At 45.1% G+C, this 27,952-nt stretch overlaps 1 protein-coding gene across 16 annotated transcripts in view; it reads right to left on the reverse strand.

Annotated features, from left to right (window-relative positions):
• Nucleotides 1-27,952, reverse strand: part of WDR72 (WD repeat domain 72) — a 215,406-nt gene that overhangs the window by 58,674 nt on the left and 128,780 nt on the right. For 3 of the 16 annotated variants that reach the window (XR_014785277.1, XR_014785275.1, XR_014785273.1), the window contains one exon: nucleotides 473-9,826. The exons of the other annotated variants lie outside the window; for them this stretch is intronic. The gene's annotated coding sequence lies outside the window, so the exon portion shown is untranslated. Of the gene's footprint in view, nucleotides 1-472; nucleotides 9,827-27,952 lie in introns of those variants that run through there. 16 annotated transcript variants of the gene reach the window in all.

Here is a 27,952-nt window from a genome sequence, read left to right on the forward strand (position 1 = left end):
AACAAGAGGCTCTTTAGATCCTCTTCGCTTTCTGCCATTAGGGTGGTATCGTCTGCATATCGGAGGTTGTTGATAATTCTCCCAGCAATCTTAATTCCAACCTCTGATTCATCCAACCCAGCATTTCTCATGATGTACTCTGCATATAAGTTAAATAAGCAGGGTGACAATATGCAGCCTTGTCGTACTCCTTTCCCAATTTTGAACCACTCGGTTGTTCCATGTCTGGTTCTTACTGTTGCTTCTTGACCCTCGTACAGGTTTCTCAGGAGACAGGTAAAGTGGTCTGGTACTCCCATCACTTTAAGAATTTGCCACAGTTTGTTGTGATCCACACAATCAAAGGCTTTAGTGTAGTCAATGAAGCAGAAATAGACGTTTTTCTGGAATTCTCTTGCTTTCTCCATGATGCAGCGAATGTTGGCGATTTGATCTCTAGTTCCTCTGCCTCTTCGAAACCCAGCTTGTACTTCCGGTAGTTCTCGGTTCGCATACTGCTGAAGCCTAGCTTGTAGGATTTTGAGCATCACCTTGCTGGCATGTGAAATGAGCGCAATTGTGCGGTAGTTTGAACACTCTTTGGCGTTGCCCTTCTTTGGAATTGGAATGTAAACTGACCTTTTCCAGTCTTGCGGCCATTGTTGAGTGTTCCAAATTTGTTGGCATATTGAGTGCAACACTTTTTTTTTTTGAAGATAGGGACAACATAAGCCCTCCTCCAGTCATTTGGCACTTCACCCGTCCTTCATGATTTCTCAAAGATAATAGACAGTGGCTCTGAGAGTTCTTCTGCCAGTTCCTTTATTATTCTAGGACACAGTTCATCTGGCCCTGGAGATTTGAACTCATTCAAAGTAATTAGGTCTTCCTTGACCATATGCCTATCGATCTCAGGCTGCAATCCTCCCCCTTCAGCCTGTACTTTGCGTTTGCTAGGGGGTCGTAGACCCTCTTTTGGGAGAAGGCTGAGCCAAAGTAGGAATTGAGCACCTCTGCCTTTTCTTCGTCATCTGTTATCATTTTGCTATTCTTATTTAATAGCTGAACCACCCTTTCTTTCCTCTGTCTTTTACTATGCATGTAGCTGAAGAAAGCCTTTTTTGTTGCTTTTAGCATCCCTCGCTAACCTCAGCTCATTCTCAGCTTTATCCTTCCAGACGCCATCCCTGCAATTCTGTGCGACCTGCCTGTACTCTTCCTTTGTTACTTGGCCTTCCTTCCACTTCCTATATGTGTCCTTTTTTGTTTTCAGGTAATCTCTGAGCTTTTTGTGAAGCCACATTGGCTTCTTCTGTTGTCTTCCACCTTTTTTTCTTGTTGGAATGGTTTGTAATTGTGCCTTTAGAATTTCCTTTTTAAAAAACTCCCATCCAACTTGGACTTCTGTTCTTGTTAGAGTCACTTGCCATGGGACCTTACTTATCATTGTTCTGAGTTTATTGAAATTGGCTTTCCTAAAATCCGGAGTACATTTTTGGCTACACTCGGCTTTTGCTTCCTTTAGAACCAAGAACTCAAGTCTAACATGGTCACTTTCCCCCAGAGCTCCCATAACTGCAACTTTATCCACTAAGTCATCTCTGCTGGTTAGGATCAAGTCAAGGATAGCTGATCCTCTACTTCCTTCCTTCACTTTCTATAGGAGGAAATTATCAGCAACACAAGTCAAGAATTTCTTGGAGGGGCCATGTTTTGCAGAATTTGTCTCTCAACAAATATCAGGCAAATTGAAGTTCCCCATTACTACTACATCATGCTTCCTTGAAACATTGGCAATTTGCTTTACAAAAGTTTCATCTTCGTTTTCTCCTTGATTGGGTGGCTGGTAGTAGACGCCGACCGCCCGTTTCCTTTTATTCTTAGCGCCATTTATTTTATCCCAGATGCTCTCGATGGGGCTACCAAGCCCATCCTCCTGTATTTCTGTGCAGTGATATGTATTTTTATCATCCTCCTATGATAGGTGGCAGTGACGTGGCTACATGTGGGCTTGCCAAAGCCCCCCCAGTGGCACCTAAGTGAGGTATCAATGAGGCTTACATGTGAATTACTTCAGTTGGTCCCAGTGAGTTCATGGACAAAGCTAGATCTGAAATGGGGTCTCCTAAGTTCAACACTCAGTCCACTTGCTAGCCCTATTCAAAGAGAAGTGTGAAGTAGTGCATTTAAAAATACATGCACAAGGAAAATCCAAATCTGAATCTAGGGACTGCCAGAATTTTCGTTCCTTTGTATCTCCTTCATATTGATTTGAAATACTGGGACATTATTGGGTTAGCTAGTATCACATTCCAAAATATGAGGTCTGGTTGGAGGTTAGATTTTACCATTTAATGTAGGAACTGTGTATCACTTAGTGGAGTAGGTAGAACTTTTTCTCATTGATCAGCTTAACTCTGACTTGAGCATGCCCACTGCTTGGGGGAAATAGCCACAGTTAACTTTGTATTATGCACAAAGTAGGGAGATACAATTATTCCCCAAAGTTCAAGATTGCTGCAGAAAACACTGACAGGTAAGAAGTTTGTGCCTAAAGAGAAAAGGTGTTACTTTTGGCCCCTAACATTGGAGAGCAGGGCCGGGGGTGTGTGAATGTTACACTTTACTGACATAGGTATTAAGATCTACGTCTTAGGAATCCTGTCAAGGTGACTTCACATTCTGAGCAATTGAATGAGTGTCAGTGCTCCTGTGTCAGTTTCATTCCTGAAACCATCTCCAGAGAAATCTAGTAGCAGGCACAGCAGAGACGCCCATTTCATGGCCACTGCATTTCAAGAATGGCAGCAACAGGGATCTGACTCTGGCCTTAAGAGGCATGTGGACAGGTGGGAAGGATGCAGCCTTCCCCACAACCAGCTATTGAACATTGGAGCCACTCTGGCTTCGCCTCCTTTTGTTCCTAGTTTTTGCTTTGTGGTTCACTGTTCTGATCACTGACCCCAGGCGTTCAGCCTATTAGCATATGCCACTCTTAGTAGTTACAGAGCAAGCTGTGAAAAATGCAGGGATTAATATACTGCAATTATGAATTTTGTCAGAGTGGAATCAGGTAGGGATGTCAGAGAATTTCTCCACGAATCTCGGGGAGGCCGAATGCCAGCGCATTCGGCCCCCCAAAATTGGTGGAGAAACGGTCTGCCCCCCCTGCCCCCCCTGGGATGGGACTTACCTTGGGCAAATCCTCCTGGCGGCGGTGGCTCCGGCGGCGGTTCGGCGGCGGCCGGTCTTCCGACTGGCTGCCGCCACCGCCATTTCCAAGTAAACAAACGTGATAGGCTACATAAAGATTTACGTAGCCTATCACGGCTGACTGCAAGGACGCAAACGGCGGTGGCTATGGCCGCCGCCATTTGTGTCCTGGCAGGAGACGAGATTCGCAGCCGGAGGGACGGGGCGCCTCCCCCCCGGCCAGAATTTCGGCGGGGAGGGACGGGGCGCCTCCCCCCCATCGCGAAGCAAGCTTCGGGATCAGGTAAGTGACTTTCGTCCATCCCTAGAATCAGGGGGTTTGTTGTGTGGCATTATACACATAAGGCATAAGCAAGAACTGGAAGCTGATGAAAAGAAAACATGTGAGTGACTGAAGCCAGGCTTCAGGATGCTTTAGAAAGCTACTGGCAGTGGTCTGAAAGGCTCTTCAGTGGAAAGCTCAAAGCTGGCACGGGAGCATTTGGCAATGACATTAGGGGATGCATCATTCTTTCAAGGGGGTTCACTGACATGTGTAGCTGCTCTTGAATTGAGTAGCAGGCTGTTACTATTCTAGTGATTAAATGTCAGGTTGTCAATGTCTTAATTACAATTTTTTGAGACAGATTAAGGAATTAATTTTGAGAGATCCTGAAATTAGGACTCTGAAGTGAATACAGCACCATATGGCAGTGGGAAATATCTCTTAGTGACACCAGTGTAGACAGGGTCAGCCAGGAGACTGGTGTTAATATTGACCCAGAACAAAGCAGCAGGTATGAGACTGGCTGGGCAGGCACTGTCTTTCAACCACATCTACTTCACAGGTTTATTGTGAGGGGGGAAATTGGGGAGAGGAACCCTGAGTTCCTAGAAGGAATGATGGGGTGCAAATGTGATACATAAGTGAAGTCTGAATGGTAAGATCAAATGGCTGAAGGTGCAACTCTCAGGATCCCAGAGGCAATAAATACATGATGGTCCAGCTGACATTTTATTGATCCTATAGCACCCTTGGCAAGGGACATCATCTGGCTAGTGGATAGTTTCTTGCTACATGGAGGGAGGAAGATTCATGCAAAGTCTAGCTAACCAATTTGTAGCTGATATGACTGAGAAAGGGTCTGAGCTCAGGTCTAAAGCATCACACTCCAGCTCCTTGGCAAACCATTTCCATATTTGCACTTGGGTTCAGACCCATAACCTTGGTTTAAAAGACATGCTGAATAAAGCAGATCATGAACAAAGCCTCCCCTCTCCACTGCCCTAACCAAATAATACACCCACACTCACACCAGATTGCCATGAAGAGAGGAAGTGGTCAGATCAGGAAAACCTACTTTATTGCCAAGTTTTGATAATCTATCATTATGTTGATGGGGCCACAGAAATACTTCTAATTCCCAATCATTTAGAAATGTTTTTACTTTACTTTTCTCAGTGACTACAAAGTGGCTACCTATCCTAAAACATCAATAAACATCATTTATAAAATATGCTATCTAAACCAGTAAAAGCTAAGTTCATTGAATGGTGGGCTTTGGCAGGCCGCTTTCAGGAGGACGTTCAGTATGATGAACAATTTATAATACAACAGGACAATGTGGCAATCCAGGAGCATCACGAAGATACTCTTCCTATTTTACCCCAAAGGAAGGTGTTTGCTGGAAAAGCAAGTATACTTGAGCTGGAATCACTAACCAGCCCCTCTGCATTTTAAGCAATTGAAGCCACATCTGGGATGTCTAGGAGCTATTTCTGAGCAAAGGACCCTTTTAAAAATTACCTTTCTTGGTCCTTCTTGCAAGTGTACTCCTTCCTCCTTTTAAGTCCAGATGCTACAGGGAGCACACAACCACGAGGCAGCCTTGGCCAATCTTGTGGTGTGATTATTTGGCATTATGAACATTCAGTATGCCGATGTTCCCTTTTCTCCTAGAAGCCCTTACAGAGCCACTAGGACAAGAGAGCTCAGGGAAAGATCACCCCTCCCAGGAACGTACAGCAGGGGCTGCATTTGGTGTACCCTGCCTCCAATGGCTTTTGCAGGGTCCATTTCCTCATGAAGAGAACTTGGGGACTTCTGATGCTTTTATAGTATATGTTGATTTATCAGTACACACACTGAACAAGTGGCACCAATTCAAAAGATTTAGATTGTAAACCTGCGGTCAGGGAGCTCCTTCACACTAGGCGTTTATCCTGCGAATTGAAGTTTGCAGGCTCTTTCCATGATGCAGTGATCATCCAAGGCATCTCCTGTACTAAGGGGATTTCTACACCAGCCTAAAATCCTGCATTTAAAACAGGGCTTTCCGCTTCCATTTTAAATGCAGGATCACAACTGATTCCCTTTACATGTGCTTCCTTCTCTGTAGATGGCCATTCCCATAGTGTTATGTTTCTGTGACGAGGCATTACACATGCTCCAGGTTCAGCAATGCTTGCTCCTAGGTTCCTACCCCTTTCCCTCCCCTTGCACATTACTGGTGGATGGGGACTGACATGCGGACAGCCCCCCACCGATCTCCCTGGGCCCTGCCTACCTCATCCATGCTTTTGGCCAGTCCCTGCTGCTCAGCCCCTCTGCTGCCCCCCTCTCCGCTCTGCCACTCTGCTGTTCTGCTGCTCTGCCGCTCTGTTTTGAACAGGCAGGCTGAAAAAGGCGAGGAGCCAAAATGGTGCAGGAACAGGAAAGCTGAACACCTTCGTCACCACCTTTGACATCATGACCATGCCCCCAACAACCACACTCAGAGCTTCATTGATGCTAGGGGAGAAATACACAGGGAGGACATGGCACTCCATTTGCGCATATCTGGAAAAATACCCATTTTTTTTTCCATTTGAGGAAAACACAGGATAGGTGGGAGGAAATAGTGGAATAATGACTGGACAACAACAACGTCATGTAATGGACCCACACAATTCAGTGAGTGAGCAACCATGAATGCGCAATAAACTTCAGGTGTTGTTGTTGTTGTTGTTCAGTCATTCAGTTGTGTCCGATTCTTCGTGACCCCATGGACCATAGCACGCCAGGCCTTCCTGTCCTGCGCTCTCTCCCAGAGCGTGCTCAAGTTCATATTCATTGCATCGGTGACCTTCAGGTGTACAGATCCCCTAAATGCCCTTTGTTCTGTTTTTAAATAGATCGCAGATAATGAGCTATCAAATTACCCCATTGTGTTCCGCTTCAGTTCCCTCCATCAAAAGATGTAAAGCGGCAAGAAGAGGAGCAAGATCAATGAAAGATAATGGAAGGCTCAGATACGGGGGGGGGGGGGAAGAGGGGGGGAAAGAAAACACGTGAAAAACGGAGTCATTGTGATCCTGCATTTAAAGCAGAAGCAGAAAGCCCCGTTTTAAAGGCAGGATTTCAGGCTGGTGTACAGATGCCCAGGGATTGACTTGTTTCATTTATTATATCTAAGCCACTCTGGGAGCCTTTTTGCTGAGGAGCAGCATAAAATTACTTCAAATAAATAAATAAAGGACTCCCTACTTTATCCACTAAGTCGTCTCTGTTGCTTAGGATCAAGTCAAGGATAGCTAATCCTCTAGTTTCTTCCTCCAGTTTCTGTAGGAGGAAGTTATCAGCAACACAAGTCAGGAATTTCCTGGAGGGGCCATGTTTTGCAGAATTTGTCTCTCAACAAATATCAGAGAAATTGAGGTCCCCCAGTACTACTACATCATGCTTCCTTGAAACATTGGCTATCTGCTTTTCAAAAGTTACATCCCCGTCTTCTCCTTGATTGGGTGGCCAGTAGTAGACTCTGACCACCAGGTTCCTTTTATTCTTTGCTCCATTTATTTCCACCCAGATGCTCTCGATGGGGCTACCAAGTTCATCCTCCTTGTATTTCTGTGCAGAGTTACGTATTTTTAACATATAGTGCAACTCCACCTCCCTTTCTGTTCCTCCTGTTCTTTTTGAACAAGTTATATCCTTCAGTTGCTGTATTCCAGTCATGGGAGTCATCCCACCTAGTTTCAGTTACACCTATCAAGTCATAATGTCCCTCTCGTATTAAGAGTTCAAGTTTGTTCTGTTTGTTTCTCATACTCTGGGCATTAGTATATAGACATTGAAGACCATGTGCTTCATAGTCTGGCTTCCTACATGTTTTTGAAGACTATTATTGGGCGCTGTTAGAGCTGTTCTCTCCGTTGTGGTGCATGAGCCTTTGCCCATTGTTACCCCAACTTTACATCTCCCTCCCCTGTAGGATTCAGTTTAAAGCCTTCCTGATGAAGTTCTTCACGCTGTGGCCAAACACATTATTCCCAGCCCTTGTGACCCGTCAACAGTCCATCTTCCAGGAAGAATAGCCCGTGGTCCCAGAATCCAAATCTCTCTTGTCGTCACCACCTTCGTAGCCAGTCATTCTCCCGGAGTATTTTTCTTTTCCTTTCTATCCCTCTTCTAACTACTAGAAGGATGGATCAGAAAACTACCTGGGCCCCAAAATTTTTGAGTTTCCTTCCCAAAACTTCAAAGTCTGATGTGATTTCTTTGTAGCTCCGCTTGGCGGTATCATTTGTTCCCACAGGGATGAGAAGAAAGGGATACCTGCCAGTGGGCTTTATGAGTGCAGGCAACCCTTCAGTCATGTCGCTAATCTGTACTCCTGGGAGACAGCGTACCTGGCAAGTCCATGGGTCTTCACGAAATATTTGGGTTTCAATCCGACGCAGCAAGGAGTCTCCCACAACTACTACTCTTCTCTTCTTGTTTTTGTAGGCCTTGATTTCATTGCCTCTGCTTGACTGACCTTCAGCCTCTTGCTCGCTCTCATGCAGGGTCCCCTGTAATTCTTCCTCTGCAGACTTCCTCCAGTCTCATCCTCTAGTACCTGAAAATGGTTCCATAGTTCCACTGCTTCCACTGGTGCAGACTGGCTTCTAGTTCTTGCAGTCGTAACTGTCACCCTTTTCCAAGGAGAATCCTCTACTTCATTTTTCCTTGCTTCAGCATTTTCCTCTTCTGCCTCTGCTTGCTGTTGCTCTTCTAGCTTCTGTACTTCACTTTGCTATGGTAATTCCTCCGTTCTGTCTAAGAATTCTTCATCTTCTCTTATTCCCTGGAGGGTCAACACTCGCCGCTCCAGTTCTCTACTTTTTCTTCCAACAGTGTAATCAATTTGCACTTGTAGCATGTGTAGGCTATGTTGATCTCACTCAAGAAAACAAACTCTCCTCCTAAAAACAAAAGCTAAGGGGGAATCATAAAAAGTAACAGTGGAGCCCCCAGCCCCCTGTGGTTTAAGCACATACTTCTTGCCACCCAGCTCCAAAATTCAGTCTCTTTTCTTTTTCCCCTGGTCAAATTCAAACTGGAAAAGGACTTCGTTCTACCTGCCCACTGATAGGCAGGTGGGGTGCAAGTAAGAATGGGGTCCACCCCTATCAATTGCCAGACAAACCTTGAGAGAATCAGCCTCTTTATACAGGCAAGACAATGTTCCTAACTACCACCACCAATCCAAGGACCACACAAGGAAGCATGATGCTGCTTGCAGGGCAGCTGCTCTTGCCTATCCGCTGATACTTAAATAAACCACACAAGCAAAATCTTTCATGGTAATAAATATCCAGCTGCCAGATGTGCACAATCTGATACCACATCCAACCCAGATGCCAAACAAAACCAGACCACAAGCTATAGTGAGGTCTCTCTAATAAGGATCCTTATCAAGAGGATCAAGGCAGCATGCCTCTGAATACTAATCCTTGGGGAACAAGAAAGGGGACTTTTGCCCTCACATCCTGCTCGTGGGCTTCCAAGCGGCCTCTGTGGGAAACAGGATGCTGGACCAGGTAGGCCTTTGGTCTGATGATACAGCATGGCTCTTCTGATGTTCTTGGAAGGGTTTTTATTTATGTATTATATTTCTATCCTGCCTTTCCTCCAAAGAGCTCAGAGCCACATGCCCAATTCTTCCTCTCCCCGTCCTTCCAATCAAGACATTTCCATGAGGTAAGTTAGGCTGAGTGACTGGCCCAATGTCACCCAGGGGGCTTCATGACTGAGTGGGGATTTGAACCAAGGTCTCTCAGTCCCAGCCTGACACTCTCTATTCACTACTCCACACACCTGCTGCAGGTTGCAAGCTGTACCATGAATGGAGCACCTGTTCTCCCCAAAATTGGAGAGGGGAAAACTTGTATGCACGATTTAAGATTCTAACTAGGAAAAGTTAAATGCATATTGATGTTGTCATTAGGACAACATCAACAGTTCTCTAAGACCAAAAATTCTTCAGAGAAAGCCCATCGCGGGTCTTATTAACAGAGGGGAGTTAGGCTGGTGCTGACCCTTGGAAAATGCAAAGGGGCAAGAGAGAGCCCCACCACACACACACACACACACACACACACGAGGAACTCACTCTTTTTAGGCAACCTCCTTGGCCTGCAAATGTGAACATGTCAGAGCACAATTAATATACATTTTTGTGGTTAAAGACTCAGTGACAGCAGATGCTGATGAAAAACTGGGATTAAGGCCTTAGTCTTCTTTGCACGATCGTCTTCTTTGCACGATCACATTATCTGTCTGCTGCCTTAAGCTCTGCAAAACAGCTGGGATCATCTTCTTACTGGTCCTGGCTCCAAGATGTTTCAGCCACTACCAATCCAATTAAACAGAAGTTAAATACAAACAAGGGCCTATTGAGTCCTATCATCTTGATTTTTTTTAATGAAAAACTGTGTAATTGTAGGTTATACAACAACTTAATCTGACTTAAAACCTAATATCAACCTTGTTCTTTATAATGCACTTGGTAAGCTAGCTTGTGATACTGGAGTGCGGGGCTCATTATCCTTTATTAAGATTCTAAAAGCCTGTGATTGTATCTAGATATTTGGCAAGGATTTTACCTGGAGATCCAGGGATTTCTCTTCTAAGAGGGTGGATTGTTTGAATAGCCCTCATGTTTTTGAGTGAGCTGCAGGGCAGGATTTCATCAGCCCAGAGAGCTTGTCTCTTCTTCTAGTCTTTGGGATACTATCATTATTGCCTACCACATAGCTTGGTGGTGATCATTGTAGCACGTGGAGGGGAGATTTTAGAACATTGTTGTTCTCCAATAAATCTCCCTCCTGCTTTGCAGAAATGGTATCTTCTCATGAATTTGTTAAAAAAAATCAGGGTATTGTATCAATAGCACTGCTTATGGATCCATTAAGACTTTGATTTTCCAAATTAGGGGTACCTTCTGCTTCACAAATTAAGGAAGGGGAAAAGGAAAGCAAAAAATGTTAGTAGTATCAAGCCAATGAGCAGGGCAGAGGTTGTCCTCCTTCATCTCCTGTGTGCTGGATGGTTCTCAGAGGGCCTTTCATAATCTCCTGGCAGAGGATGGATTCTTCCACATGCTAGCCATTCATAAAACCAAACAAGGAATTTAAATGGTCTGGAATGACCTGTTTGCAGTAAGTATGTTACATTTTGCTTGGTCTTCAACTGCACACTGTCATTATTTTCAAATACATGCCAAGTTTCATAATGAAACTGATGGCATTTAGGGCAGTGCAGAAAACACATATTTGTTTTCAGTGCCCTTTTAAAAACGTTCTTCCTTCTATCAATGGCAACATGATCTTTAATTCTACTATCATTTGTGATGGGAAAAAATGAAGAATTTTATCATGTTTTCTTCCTGAAATATTCTAAAGTTGTACTCAAAGGGCATCAATAGAGAGCTGAGGTATATCACTGGGTACCTCTTTCTCTCCCCCACATCCCATAACAAGTATTTCAAACCTTGTTCCACAGTCATGAGACCTTGAAAAGTATTGTTGATGCTAGTTAAAACAGCAGCAGAAACTGTCTCTCTCCCACCTTATTCCCAGCAACGTTGACTCTGGACACATCTGGAGAGTGGGCTCACCAGCCCCTCCACAAGAGGGCTGGGACAGAGATACACCTCTAGCTTCCTAAAATATTATAGATGTCTATTGTGCTTGGGGTTTTACTAAATGCTTTATGTAAATGCAGTCCAGTTTTAATATTTCTATTTAATATAGGAACATCAATTTAAATACATGGTAAATGCATTCATCTATGTCGAGCTAGCAGCTTTTTCCGCTCAAGGGCTCTTTGACTGGGGTAAGTGGCCTTCCCTTATAGCAAGCGTCACAGCTCGCTCACTCACTTGCTTAGTTGGCTTGGCAGGCACCTCTGGCTATCTGGCTTACTTTTTACTAGCCATCTCTATTGCACAGCACATACATAGGGCACAAGGGCAGGCAGGGCTTATGAGATGATATAAAGTAACCCATTGTGGGTTTTGGAGGTGATACAGGGAGTTAGACTCACCAGCCCATCCTCCTGCATCATTATCATGAGATTTCCGATCTAGTGAAGTGTGGAGAATAGGGGGGAATGATGCTGGTAAGCTCCCACAGCAGTCATTTCTCAAACACGTAGGGAGAATTTGCTGCTGGATTCCAGATATTTCTAGAATTCATCTCCATGTTCAGTGCAGAGAGGCAGGCCAGTACCAATATTCCCCCAAACAGATAAGAAAGTGAGGCGTAGAGCGGGGTGGGTGGGGAGAATGGGAGAAACCTGCCAAGACTGTCCTATAGATTAGGATCAAAACCATTGGACAACTTGAGCTGTTCTCAAGTGTCCTAATTTTGTCTCCATTCAGCAGCACCTCTGGCCACCTTGCAGCAAAAGGATTTGATCCAATTCATTTGGCTGCTAATGCAGTTGCCTTGACAATTAGCCTCCTGTTGATTCTGGGAGTAAGGCAAATGCATTGAGACCAAGCAGCAATCTCTGCTCAAATCAGGATGAGACTGCAAGCTGTCAGGAATTGGCATCAGGAATTGATTTTATTGTAACCCAATTAGCAGCAATATAATTTTTTTCTTTTAGAGCCAATAAATTAACTTCACACTCAAAATGCAAGTTGTGGTCTTGTTTAGGTGTGCAGCAGACTATAACTTTTTTAATGTTCTTCACCAGATTTACTAGGCGTATGCAGGCATGTTAGCATTTACAAGCAGAGAGAGGCCAAGTCTCACTCTGAGAGCATGAACATAGTGTTGCACAAGACTACAAAGTGGCCCAAAGAATTGCCTCTAAGTATGGTCAAAAGTCAGAGCACACACCAACATTTTTTATCTGCAAAATGTTGAACAAACATGTTACCCTCTGCACAGCTAGAAAGATAAGGGTTTCATAGACTCCTCATGACTTCAAATGACTTCATGACTCCATGCAATAATAATGATTTTTATTTTTATTTCTAAGCCCGAATGAAGGAGATGCTGTCAAGGATGAGGAGCAGTTTCTGAGGTGAACTGTTGCATGACTGGTCAGAGGTCACAAGATCCAGCTGGCAAGAAGCATCCTGACAGTGGCATTCTATGCCAACCATGAAAAGGGAGAGAAGCCTCTTCTCAAATGAACACTGAACAGAGGGAATATCATGATGACAACATTTATCTTGGCACCACCACCTCTGCTGACAGTCTGGGGACAAAAGGAGGACCTAATTAAAAAAAGATTAGATGGGCAACGGTGAGAATACAAGGTTGCCTCCATTCTTTAAAAAACAGAAATACTGGGGGAGGATGTCTGATGAGAAAGACCTCTAAAGATGACTACAAGAACTAAGGGAAGAGATTTTCAGAACTCATGTACACTTTCTGATGAGAATCGCAAAATGTGGGAAACAGTTTGCTGTGGTAATGAAGTGATGTGCAGTTAGTGTCATACAAGGTGTCCCTAGTTATTCCTTAGATATAGAGCTCATCTAGAATAAAATCAGGGTGCCAAGTCTATTTTTAGCTTTTTTTTCCTGGCAATGCATTACAGTTCATTCTGATTCTACAGTAAGCACTAGCTGTCAAGGACCTACCAAACAGGAAGAGAGCCAGTGTAGTGTAGTGGTGAGAGTGACGGACTGGGAGCTGTGAGAGCTGGGTTCTAGTTCCCACTCAGCCATGGAAGCTCACTGGGTGACTTTGGGCCAGTCACAGACTCTCAGGCCAACCTACCTCACAGGGTTGTTGTTGTGAGGATAAAATGGAGAGGAGGAGGATAATGTAAGCCACCTTGAGTTCCTTGCAAGAGGAAAAAAGGCGGGATATAAATGCGACAAATAAAAATAAATAAGCAGGAAGGAAAAATGAACACTGGCAGAATGTCCTAGAGTAATAAAGCAACTGGCAGAAGAACTCTCAGAACCACTGTCTATTCTCTTTGAGAAATCATGGAGGACGGGGGAAGTGCCAGATGACTGGAGGAGGGCTAATGTTGTCCCTATCTTCAAAAAGGGTAAAAAGGAGGAACCTGGGAACTACAGACCAGTCAGTCTAACAGCAACCCCTGGGAAAATTCTGGAGCAGATGATAAAGCAATCCATCTGGAAGCACCTTGACAACAATGCCGTGATTACTCGAAGCCAACATGGATTTGTCAAAAACAAGTCCTGCCAGATGAATCTGATCTCATTTTTTGATCAAGTAACCTCCCTTGTGGACTGTGGGAATGCTGTAGACATCATATACCTCGACTTCAGCAAAGCTTTCGACAAAGTGCCCCATGATATCCTGATGAGCAAACTAGCTCAAAGTGGGCTAGATGAAACAACGATCCGGTGGATCCACAGTTGGCTACAGAATCAGACTCAAAGAGTGCTTATCAGTGGGACCTTCTCAAAATGGGGAGAGGTAACGAGTGGGGTACCGCAAGGCTCAGTCCTGGGCCCAGTGCTCTTCAACATTTTTATGAATGACTTGGAGGAGGAGGTGCAGGGAATGCTGATCAGATTTGCAGATGACACCAAATTGGGAGGGATAGCTAATACTTTGGAAGACAGAAACACAATTCGAAGTGATCTGGATAGACTGGAGCGCTGGGCAGAAAACAACAGAATGACATTTAATAGGGATAAATGCCAAGTTCTGCACCTATGAAAAAGAAACCAAATGCACAGTGACAAGATGGGGGATATGTGGCTCAACCACACTACAAGCGAGAAGGATCTTGGAATTGTTGTAGATCACAAGCTGAATATGAGCCAACAATGTGATGTGGCTGCAAAAAAGGCAAATGCTCCTTTGGGCTGCATTAATAGAAGCATAGCTTCCAAATCCCAGGAAGTACTAGTTCCCCTCTACTCAGCACTGGTTAGGCCTCATCTGGAGTACTGTGTCCAGTTCTGGGCACCACACTTTTAAGAAGGATGCAGACAAACTGGAGAGGGTTCAGAGGAGGGCAACAAAGATGATCAGGGGACTGGAAACAAAGCCCTTTGAAGAGAGACTGAAAGAACTGGGCATGTTTAGCCTTGAGAAGAGAAGACTGAGGGGAGATATGATAGTGCTCTTCAAGTACTTGAAAGGTTGTCACAGAGAGGAAGGCCAGGATCTCTTCTTGATCATCCCAGAGTGCAGGACACGGAATAATGGGCTCAAGTTACAGGAAGCCAGATTCCGGCTGAACATCAGGAAAAACGTCCTGACTGTTAGAGCAATACGACAATGGAACCCATTCCCTAGGGAGGTAATGGGCTCTCCCACACTGGAGGCGTTCAAGACGAGGCTGAACAGCCATCTGTCAGGGATGCTCTGACTTGGATTCCTGCATTGAGCAGGGGTTTGGACTCAATGGCCTTGTGGGCCCCTTCCAACCCTACTCTTCTATGATTCTATGATTCTAAGCCTACAGGCTTGCAGTTTTAAAACATCATCATCATCTTAACATTTATATGTCAGATTTCAAATGTTCACATTACTTCACAGGCTGTGTCAGGGCCAGCTGAGGCAATAATCACATTGAAATGGTACAATTCCAGGCTATTTTACTTGGCATAAATTTGAGCTTGTGCCATAACTGCACACACGTCTCATTAGGCTTTTTTTTTTTTTTTTAGTTCTGAGCCACCCCTGTAACATTAAAATGACATAATACAGATTCTATAAGTTGTCTTATCATTGCAGTAATGTTTAAAATGCGTATCTCTCAAGATGTACAAATGTGGTAAGTTTTTGGAACTTTCTATTACTCTATGGGTGTCTCTACATTAGCAAAAAACCTGCATCCTTACCAGGGCTTTCTGCTTTCGGTTACTTTGTGGGATTAGGAGGGGTCCTTTACACAGCAGACATGTGGTTTGAATCGAGGGAGTGCCTCCCTCCCTCCCTGGCATGTGTGCAAAGGAGCAGAGGGGGAGGGATCTTGTTTTCATCACTTCACTTGTGCTGTACTGTTTCCTCGCAGCCCTCAGGAAAGCTACAACTTACTTCTGAGCAGATGTAAAATAGTGCTGTAAGTCTGCAACTCTCAGCACACTTATTTGGGAGTAAGCCCCACTGAAGTCAATGGGACTTATTTCTGAGTAGACATAAGATCGTGCTGTAAGTATGCTTACTTCAGAGTAAGCCCCACTGAACTTACCAGGGTGCTCTGAATCAACACAGGATGTTGATTCTGAGGTTGGTGGGGTGGGGGATCATATCTGTCTCCCTTGGTTGCAGAGAGGCATTTTACCCCCTTCTCCCTCTGATTGAGAAACGTGCTCAAGCATTTATATGACAGACACGTAGTTTGAGTCGAGGAAAGTCCTTCCTCAGCAAGTTCATAGAGCTATGCCGGTATTTCACACTGCCGATACCCTGTGTTATTTTTAATATTCCAATTTATCTCTGATCTTTTTGAAAGCGGGTTAAATGAGAAAAGGCTCAGGAGAGGTCCTGGAGGTTGATGATGTCCTATAAAAGACCCGCAAACGTCAGTGAGTGGCCAATAATGAGTGTGCAATAAATCACTCGTGTAGAGATACCCTGTGTTTGTGCATGCGTGTGTATCATATGTTTTCAGAGCCATGCAAAAAAATCGTATGCACAAGAAACTTGTGTTTGATTTACAGACCATCCAACCAACTAGGAGATAGCAGCCTCCTTTGGCCTGGATGAGGAAAGGTCAGAAAGCAATTCTGAATAATAAACGAGACCTGCTGACCTGGTGACCCAAGTCTGGCAGGGTCAGTGGGGGCCCTTTTCACCAAATGCTGACAGCAGATACACAAGCATTTCCATTAATGAGCTCCTGCATAAAGCAGTTGCCAATCTGGTGACTGTGGAGGGGGAGACAGTGCAGAAAAGCTGGCCTCCTTCTGCTGTTTCATATAAATGGGAAGTGATCTATTTCCACAGAAGTGGAAACCAAGATACCCAAGGAATCAAGGGTCTTAGTTTCTCCTCCTAGGGCCATTTCTAAAATAGGTATGATCTTATAAGCAGGGAACAGTTCATTAAGTGGGGGGGGGGAAGACTGACAACACTAATTTGTGATGCTGCCTTAGTCTCCCCCACCCCCCTTCATCCTAGATGTATCAAGAAGAGACACATAGCATCCCTCAGAACTGCCTGTGCTGGACCAGACCAAGAGATCAGCTGGATGCTTCTGCGAAGTCCAGCATGATATAAACACACACACACACACACACACACACACAGAGTTCTTCCTCAGCAGCAGTGGTAAACTGCCTCTGAACACTGAGGTTCTTTGATTAGCCATCATGGCTAATAGCCCAAAGTGGCTTCATCTAATCTAGCAGTGTCTTGCTTCTGACAGTGGCCAGCCAGATGCCCCAATGGGAATTGCACAAGCAAGGTGTGAAGGCAATAACCCCCTCCATTGTTGTCCCTGTTTGCAGGTGGTATTCAGTGGCCTCCTGCATGTGAACATGGGGGTTTCATTTAGCTATCATGACCAATTGCCTCTAATAGTCCTCCTCCTCCAGGAACTCGTCTAATCCCTTTTTACAGCTTCCTAAGCTAATGGCCATCACCACACAGCAGCAATTTCTTACCTCCTGAAGTGTCCCACCTTTCTTCTTTTAATTGGGGATGGCGGAGAAATCCGCCATGGACTCCAATGAGGCAGGATTCTTTAGAATCAGGTCCCCTGGGGTCCGTGGTGGAACAGACTACCCCCCTGCCACCCCACGAAATTTTCCCGGGACGGACCCTACCTGCCACCGGCCAGTCCGGGTCTGTCCGCTGCCGTCTGTTGCCCTGGTCTGCGGACGCAAATGGCGTCCAGCGCAGCAGACGCCATTTGTGTCCCCGCTTTAGCCGTGATAGGCTACGTAAATCTTTATGTAGCCTATCACAGCAAAGAGCAGGGATGCAAATGGCCTATCTTTATGTAGCCTATCACGGCTAAAGCAGGGGCGCAAATGGTGTCCGCTACGCCAGACACCATTTGCGGCCGCAGACCGGCAGCAGATGGAAGTCCAGCTGCAGATGGGCCCGGCCAGCAGCTTTGCAGACTCGCCGTGGAGTGGTGCCAGCTGGGGAGAATTCCGGGGGGAGGGAGGGATCGCCTCCCCACCCCAGCAGATGCCCCAACCGGACGGGTGAGTGGGGTTCGTACACCCCCACTTTTAATCTTCTCTTTCCCAATAATGTGGGGTTTAGGCTGTAAATATGGGGTGACTGACACTCTAGACACAGGGTTTAACCACAACAATTTACTATTAGATTTAAAGCAAACAAATTACAACTAAAAGTATTTGCACAATAGAGCTGAGTGATACAAAAGGCATTCAAAGAACATAAAAGTTGTAAAATGCAAGTTCCTTTACCCTAGCTGCCTTTAAACTTTTCTAGGCTGCTTCTTTCTGCTCACACTTCAGACTGTGCTCACACTTCAGGCTCTAGCTGTCTCTGCTCTGCTGGCTCTCTTGCTCACTTGATATACCCTCCTTCCTCAAAAGTACTGCTTCAAACCTGAAGAAATGAAAGTTAAGTGGAGAAATAAAACTGACACTTAACCAGAGGAATGAAACTACTCTTCTCAAGGTTACCCTCCCCAATAGAAAACTCCAGGCCTCTAAGCCTGACCCTTTTCCCCTTTGCCTCTGTAGGCTTCAAACCTTCACACCCATAATTTAATTATACATTGTGTGAAGATTTGCTTTCTTTGGTCAGTCCACACCTGCTACAAACCTATGAGAGGGAGCAAGTAAAATGTCTGTGCCCTGCACACCTGCATGATTTGATAGAACTTCTATCACGTCCTCCCTTAGTTGCTCTCTTTCTAAACCAAAAATCCCCAAACATTTTAGCCTTTCCTGGCATGCAAGATGCTTCAGCTTCCCAGATCATTTTGGTTGCCCTCTTCCAGATCTACAATATCCTCTTTGAGATGCACGGACCAGAACTGCACACTACTCTTGTTGGGAATATTTGCAACCTGCAAACTACTGAGAGGGGGCAGTGTTGAGGTAAATTAGTTCATGGTAGTTTTGACCACAGCTAGCCTTAGGATCTCTATAGCCTACAATGTGGTTTCCTGTGATTTTTTCCTTTTCCTCCTCCCCTTCCTTCCCCCACCCTTCTCTCTCACTTCCATCACTGCTGGGAGGGCATGTGCTTTCTCTCTTGCTCCTGCCAACGTAATGAAACACAAAATGAACTGAACAAACCCTTTGGAAACTCTACACTGTATCTGCCTTGTCTATGCAAGAATATTTATGAGAAAAAAAAACAGTTTTTTTCCCCTTCATTGAAGAAGAGTGCAGTCTCTTTTATTGTTCTAAGATAGCCTGTGTGCATGTGGGACTGGTAAACACTCATTCGGTTTTGCCTTTTTGTTTTTTTCTCGGCTAATTGCCTTTCTAACAGGAGGCATCATTACTAAATAATCCCATCAACTCTGAGATGTTTGAGACAGAGATCAGTTTCAAGCACAGTCTTAAAACAGAGATCTGACAACTTGATTCCCTGGATAGCTTTCAGCTCCATACAGGGGATTTAAGAGTTGTAGTTGTTCAGTCGTTACGTCGTGTCTGACTGTTCATGACCCCATGGACCATAGCACGCCAGGCCATCCTGTCCTCCGCTCTCTCCTGGAGTGTGCTCAAGTTCATATTCATTGCATCGGTGATGCTATCTAGCCATCTCATCCTCTGCCGTCCCCTTCTCCTTTTGCCTTCAATCTTTCCCAGCATCAGGGTCTTTTCCAGGGACTTTTCTCTTCGCATTAGGTGGCCAAAATATTTGAGCTTCAGCTTCAGTATCTGTCCTTCCAATGAGCAGTCAGGGTTGATTTCCTCTAGGATGGACTGATTGGACCTCCTTGCATTCTGGGGGACTCGTAAGAGTCTTCTCCAGCACCACAGTTCGAAAGCATCAATTCTTCGGCGCTCAGCCTTCCTTATAGTCCAGCTCTCACAGCCATACGTTACTACTGGGAAAACCATAGCTTTGATTATACGAACCTTTGTCAGCAAGGTGATGTCTCTGCTTCTTACTATGCTGTCTAGGTTTGCCATAGCTTTCCTCCCAAGCAGCAAGCGTCTTTTAATTTCATGGCTACAGTCACCATCTGCGGTGATCTTGGAGCCCAAGAAAATAAAATCTGTCACTGCTTCCAATTCTTCCCCTTCTATATGCCAGGACGTGATGGGGCCGGATGCCATGATCTTCGTTTTGTTAATGTTGAGTTTCAAACCAGCTTTTGCACTCTCCACTTTCACCCTCAACAAGAGGCTCTTGAGATCCTCTTCGCTTTCTGCCATTAGGGTGGTATCGTCTGCGTATCTGAGGTTGTTGATAATTCTCCCGGCAATCTTAATTCTGACCTGTGATTCATCCAACCCAGCATTTCTCATGATGTACTCTGCATATAAGTTAAATAAGCAAGGTGACGATATACAGCCTTGTCGTACTCCTTTCCCAATTTTGAACCAATCGGTTGTTCCATGTCTGGTTCTTACTGTCGCTTCTTGACCCTCGTACAGGTTTCTCAGGAGACAAGTAAGGTGGTCTCGTACTCCCATCTCTTTAAGAATTTGCCAGAGTTTGTTGTGATCCACACAATCAAAGGCTTTAACATAGTCAATGAAGCAGAAATAGACGTTTTTCTGGAATTCTCTTGCTTTCTCCATGATCCAGCGAATGTTGATGATTTGATCTCTAGTTCCTCTGCCTCTTCGAAACCCAGCTTGTATAGAATCATAGAATAGTAGAGTTGGAAGGGGCCTACAACGCCATCAAGTCCAACCCCCTGCTCAATGCAGGAATCCAAGTCAGAGCATCCCTGACAGATGGCTGCCAGCTTCATCTTGACTGCCTCCAGTGTGGGAGAGGCCACCACCTCCCTAGGGAATTGGTTCCATTGTCGTATTGCTCTAACAGTCAGGACGTTTTTCCTGATGTTCAGCCGGAATCTGGCTTCCTCTCACTTGAGCCCATTATTCCGTGTCCTGCACTCTGGGATGATCAAGAAGAGATCCTGGCTTCCTTCTCTGTGACAACCTTTCAAGTACTTGAAGAGTGCTATCATATCTCCCCTCAGTCTTCTCTTCTCAAGGCTAAACATACCCAGTTCTTTCAGTCTCTCTTCATAGGGCTTTCTTTCCAGTCCCCTGATCATCGTTGTTGCCCTCCTCTGAACCCTCTCCAGTTTGTCTGCATCCTTCTTAAAGTGTGGTGCCCAGAACTGGACACAGTACTCCAGATGAGGCCTAATGAGTGCTGACTAGACGGGAACTAGTACTTCCCGGGATTTGGAAGCTATGCTTCTATTAATACAGCCCAAAGGAGCATTTGCCTTTTTTGCAGCCACATCACATGGTTAGCTCATATTCAGCTTGTGATCGACAACAATTCCAAGATCTTAGAATAGAATAGTATAGTAGGGTTGGAAGGGGCCTACAAGGCCATCGAGTCCAACCCCCTGCTCAATGCAGGAATCCAAGTCAGAGCATCCCTGACAAATGGCTGTCCAGCCTCGTCTTAAAGGCCTCCAGTGTGGGAGAGCCCACCACCTCCCCAGGTAATTGGTTCCATTGCCGTATTGCTCTGACACTCAGGAAGTTTTTCCTGATGTTCAGCCGGAATCTGGCTTCCTGTAACTTGAGCCCATTATTCCGTGTCCTGCACTCTGGGATGATCAAGAAGAGATCCTGGCCTTCTTCTCTGTGACAACCTTTCAAGTACTTGAAGAGTGCTATCATATCTCCCCTCAGTCTTCTCTTCTCAAGGCTAAACATGCCCAGTTCTTTCAGTCTCTCTTCATAGGGCTTTGTTTCCAGTCCCCTGATCATCTTTGTTGCCCTCCTTTGAACCCTCTCCAGCTTGTCTGCATCCTTCTTAAAGTGTGGTGCCCAGAACTGGACACAGTACTCCAGATGAGGCCTAACCAGTGCTGAGTAGAGGGGAACTAGTACTTCCCGGGATTTGGAAGCGATGCTTCTATTAATGCAGCCCAAAATAGCATTTGCCTTTTTTGCAGCCACATCACATTGTTGGCTCATATTCAGCTTGTGATCGACGACAATTCCAAGATCCTTCTCGCTCGTAGTGTGGTTGAGCCACGTATCCCCCATCTTGTAACTGTGCATTTGGTTTCTTTTTCCTAGGTGCAGAACTTGGCATTTGTCCCTATTAAATGCCATTCTGTTGTTTTCTGCCCAGCACTCCAGTCTATCCAGATCACTTTGAATTTTGTTTCTGTCTTCCAAAGTATTAGCTATCCCTCCCAATTTTGTGTCATCTGCAAATTTGATCAGCATTCCCTGCACCTCCTCCTCCAAGTCATTCATAAAAATGTTGAAGAGCACTGGGCCCAGGACTGAGCCCTGCGGTACCCCACTCATTACCTCTCCCCAGTTTGAGAAGGTTCCATTGATAAGCACTCTTTGAGTCCGATTCTGTAGCCAACTGTGGATCCACAGGATCATTGTTTCATCTAGCCCACTTTGAGCTAGTTTGCTCATCAGGATATCATGGGGCACTTTGTCGAAAGCTTTGCTGAAGTCGAGGTATATGATGTCTACAGCATTCCCACGGTCTTCAAGGGAGGGTACTTGATCAAAAAATGATTTGTCTGGCAGGACAGGATCAGAGTTGTCTGTCAGGACTTGTTTTTGACAAATCCATGTTGGCTTCGAGTAATCACGGCATTGTTTTCAAGTTGCTTCCAGATGGATTGCTTTATCATCTGCTCCAGAATTTTCCCAGGGATTGATGTCAGACTGACTGGTCTGTAGTTCCCAGGTTCCTCCTTTTTACCCTTTTTGAAGATAGGGACAACATTAGCCCTCCTCCAGTCATCTGGCACTTCCCCCGTCCTCCATGATTTCTCAAAGAGAATAGACAGCGGTTCTGAGAGTTCTTCTGCCAGTTCCTTTATTACTCTAGGATGCAGTTCATCTGGCCCTGGAGATTTGAACTCATTCAAAGTCATTAGGTGTTCCTTGACCATATGCCTATCGATCTCAGGCTGCAATCCTGCCCCTTCAGCCTGCATTTCGCCTTTGCCAGAGGCGTCATAGACCCTCTTTTGGGAGAAGACTGAGCCAAAGTAGGAATTGAGCACCTCTGCCTTTTCTTTGTCATCTGTTATCGTTTTGCCATCCTGATTTAATAGCTGAACAACCATTTCTTTCCTCTGCCTTTTACTATGCACGTAGCTGAAGAAAGCCTTTTTGTTGTTTTTCGCATCCCTCGCTAACCTCAGCTCATTCTCAGCTTTAGCCTTCCTGATGCCATCCCTGCAATTCTGTGCTACCTGCCTGTACTCTTCCTTTGTTACTTGGCCTTCCTTCCACTTCCTAGATGTGTCCTTTTTGTTTTCTGGTCATCTCTAAGCTTTTTGTGAAGCCACATTGGCTTCTTCTGTTGTCTTCCACCTTTTCTTCTTGTTGGAATTGTTTGTAATTGTGCCTTGAGAATTTCCTTTTTTAAAAGCTCCCACCCATCTTGGACACCTTTTCTTGTTAGCGTCGCTTGCCATGGGACCTTACTGATCATAGTTCTGAGTTAATTAAAATCAGCTTTCCTAAAATCCAGGGTATGCGTTTGACTACACTCGGCTTTTGCTTCCCTAAGAACCAAGAACTCAAGTACAATGTGGTCACTTTCCCCCAGAGTTCCTGTAACTGCTACTTTATCCACTAAGTCATCTCTGTTGGTTAGGATCAAGTCAAGGATAGCCAATCCTCTAGTTCCTTCCTCTACTTTCTGTAGGAGGAAGTTATCTGCCACACAAGTCAGGAATTTCCTGGAGGGGCCATGTTTGGCAGAATGTGTCTCCCAACAAATATCGGGGAAATTGAAGTCCCCCATTACTACTACATCATGCTTCCTTGAAACACTGGCTATTTGCTTTTCAAAAGTTTCATCCTCGTCTTCTCCTTGGTTGGGTGGCCGGTAGTAGATTCCGACCACCAGGTTCCTTTTATTCTTTGCTCCATTTATTTTGATCCAGATGCTCTCGATGGGGCTACCAAGCTCATCCTCCTGAATTTCTGTGCAGAAATATGTATTTTTCACATACAGTGCAACCCCACCTCCCTTTCTGTTCCTCCTGTTCTTTTTGAACAAGTTATATCCTTCAATTGCTGTATTCCAGTCATGAGAGTCATCCCACCAAGTCTCAGTTATAGCTTCTGGTATAACTTCCGGTACTGGAATACAGCTATGTACTTCTGGTAGTTCTCGGTTCACATACTGCTGAAGCCTAGCTTGTAGGATTTTGAGCATAACCTTGCTGGCATGTGAAATGAGTGCAATTGTATGGTAGTTTGAACACTCTTTGGCGTTGCCCTTCTTTGGAATTGTAATGTAAACTAACCTTTTCCAGTCTTGTGGCCACTGTTGAGTGTTCCAAATGTGTTGGCATATTGAGTGCAGCATTTTAACAGCATCATCTTGTAGGATTTTAAATAGCTCAGCTGGAATACTGTCATCTCCGCTAGCTTTGTTGTTAGTAATGCTTCCTAAGGCCCACTTGTCTTCACCCTCTAGGATGTCCGGCTCAAGTTCAGTGACCGCACTATCATGGCTATCAGGGACATTAAGATCTTTCCTGTATAGTTCTTCTGTGTATTCTTTCCACCTCTTCTTAATCTCTTCTGCTTCTGTTAGGTCCCCTGCCTTCTTTGTCCTTTATCATGTCCGTCTTTGCACAAAATGTTCCCTTGAGATCTCCGATTTTCTTGAAAAGATCCCTAGTCTTTCCCATTCTATTGTTTTCCTCGATTTCTTTGCATTGTTCATTTAAGAAGGCCTTCTTGTCTCTCCTTGCTGTTCTCTGGAACTCTGCATTCAGTTGGCTATATCTTCCCCTTTCTCCCTTGCTTTTTGCTTCCCTTCTTTCCTCAGCTACTTGTAAAGCCTCATCAGACAGCCACTTGGCTTTCTTGCATTTCTTTTTCTTTGGGATGGATTGAGTTGCTGCCTCCTGAACAATGTTACGGACCTCCGTCCATAGTTCCTCAGGCACTCTGTCTATCAGGTCTAATCCCTTAGATCTATTCCTCACCTCCACTGTATATTCATAAGGGATATGATTTAGGTCATACCTGAATGGTTTAGTGGTTTTCCCTATGTTCTTCCATTTAAGCCGAAATTTTGCAAGAAGCAGCTCATGATCTGAGCCACAGTCAGCTCCAGGTCTTGTTTTTACTGAAGTATAGAGTGTCTCCATTTCTACTCCATCTTTACTCCATCCATCTGTAGAGTCGCCTCTTGTGCTGTTGGAAAAGAGTGTTTGCTATGATCAGCGTGTTCTCTTGGCAAAACTCTATTAGCCTTTGTCCTGCTTCATCTTGTACACCAAGGCCATGCTTGCCTGTTATCCCGGTGATTTCTTGACTTCCCACTTTAGCATTCCAATCCCCTATGATGAAAAGGACATCCTTTTTTTGGTGTTAGTTCTAGAAGGTGTTGTAGGTCTTCATAGAACCGATCAACCTCAGCTTCTTCGGCCTCAGTGGTTGGGGCATAGACTAGAATTACGGTGATGTTGAATGGTTTGCCTTGGATTTGTACTGAGATCATTCTATCGTTTTTGAGATTGTACCCCAGTACTGCTTTTCCCACCCTTTTATTGACTATGATTGCTACTCCATTTCTTCTAAGGAATTCTTGCCCCCAGTAGTAGATATAATGGTCACCTGAATTAAATTCGCCCATGCTTGTCCATTTTAGTTCGCTGATTCCCAAGATGTTGATGTTCAATCTTGCCATCTTATGTTTGACCACCTCTAGCTTACCTTGATTCATTGATCTGACATTCCAGGTTCCTAAACAATATTGTTGTTTACAGCATCGGATTTTCTTTTCACCACCAGACACATCCACAGCTGAGTGTCCTTTTGGCCAGCTGCTTCACTCTTTCTGGTGCTACTTGGAAATTCCCTCTGCTCTTCCCCAGTAATATATTGGACACCTTCCGACCTGAGGGCTCATCTTCTGGCGTCGTATCTTTTATCCTTGTGATATGTTCCATGGGGTTTTCTTGGCAGGAATACTGGAGTGGGTTGCCATTTCCTTCTCCAGGGGACCACATTTTGTCAGAACTCTCTGCCATGACCTGTCCATCTTGGGTGGCCCTGCACGGCATGGCTTCACTGAGTTATGCAAGCTCCTTCGCCACAACAAGGCAGTGATCCATGAAGGGGGGATTTAAGAGACCTGGACTCAAATTCTACCACAGTCACCCTCTATAGTGCACTTTTCTGGACACATTTCTGAGACTCAGAAATGTCTGCCTCAAAAGGTGGCTAAGGCTAGCTGGATGAATGTTTGTGGTACTATATAAATGATTAGTAATAACTACCAATTTTTTTATACCTGTGTATCAATTACACCATACTGTGTACATTCTGCCCATGACAGGGTGTGGGAGGAAGCTTCCTTAGGCTTCCACCTATCCCACCACAGATGCCCTATTCTGAATGCACATGCATTCCACCATAAGCCCTACCCTCCCACATGGCCTGCCAACCCCTTGTTTGCAGCCGGTGGGTCATGTGGCATCCTCACATCTAAATCTTATCTCTTTTCCCCCTGGGAGTCAAAGAGTGGCCACATACTGACAGGCCCACGCTCCAGGAGCCCTCTTATTACCACCGGGCAGAGGCAATGTTGCTGGGGCCTCCTTCCCACTGCCTCCCCCTTGTCTCAAATGATGGGCATCCTTCCTCCCCTCCTCTTTTTCTGGTGGTGGTGGTGACAGCACTCCTTCACTTTCCAGGAAAACTCCTCAGCCCATCAACTTCAACCTTGCAAGGTTTTGGTTTCAGTTTAGAACACAAAGGAATCACTATGAAACAAACCTTGGGGAATTTTCTAAATGCAGATTTTCTACATCAATTAACTCCTAAATTTTTAGATTTCAAAATAAGTGCACACTTTGTGAGTTGCCTACTATCACTACCATCGCAAGAGCCCTCAACCCTGTTTGAGCCATTTGTGGCAGCACGTTTCCTTGTGGTGTATATAATGTGTGCCTCTAAAGGGTGCTAGTTCTTTACAAGCCTCCCAACCGGGGGGTGGGGGGGAATCTTCATGACAACAGAATGAGAAGCACATTGGAGTATTATCCAGATTTTCATGGAATGGGCTTTGGTCTGTCAGGGACACACAAAGCAAGAGAAGCCGAGGGTACTGTACTTGTAAAATCTGATTTTCATGGGTCACACAGCACTTGAAAGGTCCATACTTCCACGTTGGGTGCGGGGATGGAACTGAATGTCATCAACCCAGCAGGGGATGCTCAGTCAATGAGAGAGGCTTGTTTCCTGGCCCATGTACAGGCTTCCCCCTGCTACTACATTATTATGAATGGAGGGTAACTAATTCACAATTCTGAAAGCTAGAAACAGAGCTAAGCAGACTAGATACCCGCTCCCCATGGGAGCACCCCACCAGCACTCTCCCCCTTTTCCCCAATGTGCACACTTTTGCCTGAAGAAGACAAAATCCCCGATTCTCGAGCGCAGCATCTGAAGACTCCCCCTGAGAGCCCCACCACCACCATTTTGCCCCCTTCCAGTGAACTGTCATGGAGTTATAGCTTCCAACCCCACTTTCTCCTTCCCTGGGCACTTCTCCCTGCTCGCAGTGACAGGCTTCTCTGCTGTCCTGTTCCTGAGACCGCACTACATCGTTACAGCGATAAAGCCTTTATTCTCATTGGAGAAGCAAAGTAATGTGACATCAGAGAAGCAACTTCACACAACATCGGAGATACGATTTAACACAATATCAGGGAAGCAACAACATAACATCAGAGAAGCAAAGTAACACAAACATCAGGGAAGTGCATATTCATGGAGGCTAGTTACTCCTATTGGTGAAAAGGAAGTGCAGCTCAATTCTGAAGGCTCGAAGGACTGCTCTAGCCTTTGATGTGTTGGAAAGGCAGACTACTTACTCTAGTTACCTAGGTTACTGAAGGCACAGCCAGGTGAAAGATACACCCCTCAGAACAACCCAATCATACCAAATTTAAAGCGGAAGCATGGGCGCACAGCAGCTGAACCACAGGGCAGTCGCATTAAAGACAAACAGCAGAGTAAAAGTACTCTGCAAAAATGCAGCTTCCCCACAAGTAAACTCCAGGGTGGCTGCGGACTAGCCACAACATTATGTCCCTCAAAGGACCTCCAAACGGTCCCAATCCGCACCAAATCACCCATGAAGATAGGCCATGAATCTGAGGTAAAGTGAGGATGCAGGCAGCAGCAACATGAGCCTCCTTGTCCTGCCCTACCATTGACTTTTCTCCTGATCTGAAAGAGCCACTTTCTTTCTGAGAGAGAAGTTATTCATTTGCTGTAATGGCCTCCTGAACCACAACAGGCCATTGTGCCTAGATGGGGTTCTTGCAGGGCTTCCAGGTTGGGAACCAGAAGGATGCTGCAGTTGGGATAGCTGGAATCCCAAATGTCGATCTTTAAAGGTATGATTGGTGTGTGGAATTAAA

Source organism: Heloderma suspectum, chromosome 11, assembly GCF_057233095.1.
Source record: "Heloderma suspectum isolate Gila_16-S chromosome 11, 16-S_ref, whole genome shotgun sequence".
Lineage (NCBI taxonomy): Eukaryota > Metazoa > Chordata > Lepidosauria > Squamata > Helodermatidae > Heloderma > Heloderma suspectum.